The sequence below is a fragment of the Grammomys surdaster genome, unplaced genomic scaffold, assembly GCF_004785775.1.
Source record: "Grammomys surdaster isolate TR1022 unplaced genomic scaffold, NIH_TR_1.0 146, whole genome shotgun sequence".
Taxonomy (NCBI): domain Eukaryota; kingdom Metazoa; phylum Chordata; class Mammalia; order Rodentia; family Muridae; genus Grammomys; species Grammomys surdaster.
The window spans coordinates 2,773,357-2,778,796 of record NW_021604604.1 but is presented as its reverse complement, the minus strand read 5'-3'; the positions used below and the strand labels follow the sequence as shown (position 1 = coordinate 2,778,796).

Below are 5,440 nucleotides of genomic sequence, written 5' to 3'. Positions count from 1 at the left end.
CAGAACCTGGTGCCTATTGGGAAGTACCCAGATTATCGGAAGTATACCTTTGATGGAGAATATGGGACCCATTGTCTTACTCTTTGATTCTTGACTTAAGATAGAAATGGTTTTACAATACCATGCTGTGCCACTTTCTGAGCTGTGTGCCCTTTTGTGAGTCAGGCTCTCTTTCAGCTGAGTACCAAAAATATTAGATCAAGAAAGCTTGTTATGGTGGCTGCTACAATATATGCATGTGACAATGGCAATAACCCTCTGTCCTAGTTAGCTTTAACTATCAACTTGACACAGCCTATTGTCGTGAGAGAGTAGACTCTCATGGAAGAATCGCCTAGATTGAATTGATCTGTAGGACTGTCTCTATGGAAACTGTCTTCATTGTTAATTGATAGAGAGACACCCCCCCAACCCACTAAGGATGACATCATTCCTTGGAGGAGGTGGTTCTGGACTTCTTAATAAAGCTAAGCATGACACTATGTGCACCATCAAGCTGATTTCTTTATGGTTTCTACTATAATTTTCTGGTTGTGAGTGAGTTCTTTGGTCAGGATTAATACTGTGTGAAATAGATAACAGGACTGTCTTCAAATGACTGATTGTTTTCATGTCTCAACTTTCCTCACTGATGGACTGTGATGTATAAATATGAAATAAACCCATTCCTCCTCTGAGTTGTTTCCAGTTATGATGTTTGTCCTAGTAATAGGATGGAATTAGAACATCCCCTCTACTTCAATGCCAGTTGGTTCAGGAGTCCATAAGGTTTGCATACTGTTTAAATAGATAAAAAAATGAAACTAATAAAGACTTTGTGACTTCCTAATATTAAAGCAATGTGGATTGGAAAAGCTCAGGAATGAATAAAGCAGGAGACTAGCTGTAGGAAGTGGCCCAAACTGTGATACATCAGCCGCAGGAGCACTTCTATAGTGGTTCCCGAAGTTTCTTTTTACTCTTTTGCCAGAAGTATAGAAAATAATAATACATAATGCTAATAGCAAAAAATAGGTACCAACATAGGGAGAGGGAAAGAAAAGATGTGAAATGTTCGCAATAGGAACAACACACATCAGCATATACTTCTGTAGAGACAGTTTACCAATTAGTGAAAAGGAAAAGTTCATTTACAAGGATGGTCTAATCTCAGCTTTAGCCGTTGAATAATGAATAATGAATTCGAAGATTAACTGGAAAGTCATTAATAATACTTTCTTGTGACTATATTGCAATATTAGATAAGATAACTACTATGTTCTCTGGAATAGAATTTTTCCGTGTTTTCTGTTCCTTCTCTTCCCTTTGCACCCAAAGTGGCTGTGAAACACAAAATTCAAAGCACTCACTAATATGCAATCTAATATTTGCTACTGTCACATTTCCAGAGTCTTGCCAGGGCTATTATAATTTTAATTTTTTAAAAAGTTATTCAAGTAATAGAGAACTTAAAGGTGGTGTATGAATTAGAGTTTTCTAGAGGAGCAGAACTTACAGGATGAACATACACACAGGGATTTATTAGAATGGCTTTACAGGCGGTGGTCCAGCTAGTCCAACAATGTTGTCTACTAATGAAAGGTCCAAGAATCTAGTAGTTGTTCAGGCCACAAGGCTGGATGTCTCAACTGATCTTCAGTCTATACCAGAATCTCAAAGAACTAGGCTGTAATGCCATGAAAAAATAGATTTGCCACAGTGTGAACAAGCAGATAAGAAACAAGCTTCCTTCTTCCATATCCTTTATATAGGCTACCAACAGAAGTGTGGCTGAGATTAAAAGTGGATCTCCCCACCTCAAATGATCCACATTAACATTGGATCTTCCTACTGCAAACAATTATATTAAGAAAATCATCTCACAGATGTATCCAGCCACTTGGATTTTGGTTAATTCCAGAGGTAGTGAAGCTCACAACCAAGAATAGCAGTCACAAGTCACCCCACCCCTTGTCATCTTGACACACAATTATATCTCCTTATGTTATGCTTAATTTCCAAATGAAAACAATAACCACATCATAATTACATCTAACATGATATAACTATCACATGTACAATGGCAAACACATTATATTTGTCTAGGTCATAATTATACCTAACATTACATTATATAACTATCCCTTGTATAACCTCAGGCACATTATAAATTTTAGAATAGGTAGCAAGGTCCCTTGAGAGACTGTCTTAGTTAGGATTGTGATTGCTATAATGAAACACCATGACCAAAAGCAACTTGGGGAGGAAAGGTGTGTTAATATGTTTTGTTTTCTGTTTTTGTTTTTTTTGTTTTTTTGTTTGATTGTTCATTCATTTGTTTAGTTTCACATCTCTGTTCATCATTAAAGGAAGGGAGGACAGGAACTCAAACAGGGCAGGAACCTGGAGCACATGTAGCTGATGTAGAAGCCACAGAGGAGTGCTGCTTAATGGCTTGCTTCTCATGGCTTGCTTAGTCTGCTTTCTTATAGAACCCATGACCAACAGCCAGGGGATGACATCATGTACAATGGGCTAAGCCCTACCCCATCAGTCAGTAACTAAAAAAATGCCCTACAGGCTTGTCTACAGTCTGATCTTATGATCGCATTTTCTTCCTTCCTTCCTTCCTTCCTTCCTTCCTTCCTTCCTTCCTTCCTCCCTCCCCTCCTTCCTTCCTTCCTTCCTTCCTTCATTCTTTCCTTCCTTCCTTTTTAAGGCAGGGAGTAATTTATTACAATACATCAGTGAAGTGGACAGATTTGTCTATGACAAATCATTTATATTTAAAGCATAAGTCATAAGTTGTATGGAAACACACATTGCCACATACAAATTTATTGATCAGAGTATAGTTTTCCATGTTGGGACAGAATAAACTTCCTTGTGAAAGCAACACCTTTGTACCATTCAATTTAGTATCATCTCCTTCTTCCTCATCCTCAATTTCAACAGAATCCACACCAACCTCCTCATAATTCTTCTCTAGGGCAGACATGTCCTCACAGGCCTCAGAGAACTCCCATCCTCCATGCCCTTGTCTGCATATCATTGTACAAAGGCATGCTTGGTATATATCACATCAAACTTGTGATCTGGACAAGCCCAGATCTCAGCAATGGCTATGGTGATGCTCAGCATCTACACAGTTCTCTGGCCCTTGGCCAGGTTGCTATCAGGTACCACAGTGGGAGTCTGGTAATGCCAATCCTGAAGCCAGTGAGGTACTAGTCTATAAACTATATGATATGCTTGGTCTTGATGGTTGCAATGGCATCACTGACATCTTTGGGAATCATATCACCATGGTACAACAGGCAGCAAGCTATGCATTTACTATGGCTAAGGTCACATTTTACCACTTTTTTCGTTGGTACTGCTGATCTCTGCTACAGAAAGTTCCTCGTGGTAGGCTTTGTCAACAGAGATGACAGGGTCATAGGTGGCAAGAGGGAAGTGAATTTGAGGGTAGTGCACAAGATTGATCTGGAATTTTGTCAGATCAACATTCAGGGTTTCATCAAATCTGAGGAAAGCAGGTAAGACACATTGACCTATCAACCTGTTTATGTTAGTGTAGGTTGGGCACTCAGTGTTAAGGTTTCTATTATAGATGTCATAGATGGCCTCATTGTCTACCATGAAGGCAAAATCAATGCTCCAAGCTAGTGTAGGTGATGAGGATAGAATTGTAGGGCTCAACCATAAAGGTAGAAACTTGTGGGGGGCTCAGTAAATGGAGAATTCCAGCTTGGACTTCTTTCCATAATCAACAGAGAACCCCTCCATCAGCAGAGAGGTGAACCTAGAGCCAGTTCCCCTGCCAAAGATGTGGGAAACCAAGAAACACTGAAGATCCATGCATTGATCACCATTTTTTCAAATTCTGTCCAAGATAAAATCAATGATCTCCTTGCCAATGGTGTAGTGATCATGGGCATAGATACTGGCAGCATCTTCCTTGCCTGTGATGAGCTGCTCAGGGTAGAAAAGCTGACGGTAGGTACCAATACAAACTTCATCAATAACTGTGGACTCCACGTCTATGAACATTGCCTGGGGTAAATGCTTGCCAGCACCTGTCTCACTGAAGAAGGTGTTGAAGGAGTCAGATCGTTGCCCAATGGTCTTGTCACTTGACTTCTGACCATCAGGATAAATGCTATGTTCTAGGCAGTAGAGATCCCAGCAGGCATTGCTAATCTGGACACTAGCCTGGCCAACATGGATGGAGATGCACTCACTCATGGTTGCTTCTTTGTGGCCACGGGGCATATGGTGGAGACAATGAGGTGTTGCTTCTTACAGCGTGACTCTTAGGTGGTTGATGTAATTCTTAATTGAGTTTCCCACCTCTCAGATGACTTTAGCTTATGTCAAGTTGACATAAAACTATCCAATACAGTGACATGATTTTAGCATCTCAAACTTAAATATGATAATCACTGATAAACTCTCTTAATGTTACATTACATGATAAAGAAACTGAGAAAAGAAAGCACAAATAACTGTACAAACACATTCTTAATAAATAATGATAGAAACATGTCAGTTATAGTGCTCATATCTGTAACTGATCACATGACTTTAGCTGGTATTTATAGCTACCTTCCTCTACTACCCATTCTGTATTTCTTTCACCCTTTGCAAGCACTCCAGCTGGTCTTGGCTCTTTTCCTGGAGGAGGGACTCATACCTTCATCACTAACAGGTCTGTGCCCTTCTCATCCTGCCTGGATTAGGCCATTGGCCATTCTGCCTGGATTAAGCTGTTATAGTTTCCCATTGACTCTAATCACAGGACATAGTAAGACCAAGAGATGCTCTAAGGAGTCTCCTGTACTCCAGACATAATCTTTCTTGTCAAAGAAGCAATCCAGTTTCCCCTTCATGATCTGGATCAATCAGTCCTCCTAGCACTGTTATTCCTTTCTTAGCCTATTGGCTTAAGAGTATCAGAAGCCCAATGTGGCCAGGGGGGAGTCTGAGATTCCAGTTCAATGGACTATTTATTGTGTCTCCTTGTCAAGAATGCTTCCCACTCTCGAACTCAAACATCCAGGCCAGCAGAACTTAAGGTCACAGGAACAGGAAGCAAAAATGTTTCTAGTGAGTCCCTAGTGGTGATAGGAAGTGGAACCACTTCATGTTGCACCCCTTGATTCCTGAAACCATTGATCTCAGCTGAGGCAAAATTATACCATATACTGGATACTAATTCAAAGCATATATCTCCTTCTGAAGAACCCTGCCCCAACCCTCCAGGATGCTGCTACATAATTGGCCCTGTAATTCTATTTTTAAAAGGCCATTCTACCTTTCTGTTGGACCAGCTGCTTCAAGATGGTAAGCAACAGGGAAAGATCACTGGATTCCATAATTGTGTGCCCACCATCTCAGTTCTCTGGCTTTAAAGTCAATTTCTTGTTCAGAGCAATGCTGTATAGAATACCGGGACAGC

At 40.3% G+C, this 5,440-nt stretch overlaps 1 pseudogene; it reads right to left on the bottom strand.

Annotated features, from left to right (window-relative positions):
- Positions 1 to 2,755: 2,755 nt before the first annotated feature.
- LOC114618960 lies at positions 2,756 to 4,227 on the bottom strand (annotated as a pseudogene).
- Between the last annotated feature and the right edge of the window lie 1,213 nt (positions 4,228 to 5,440).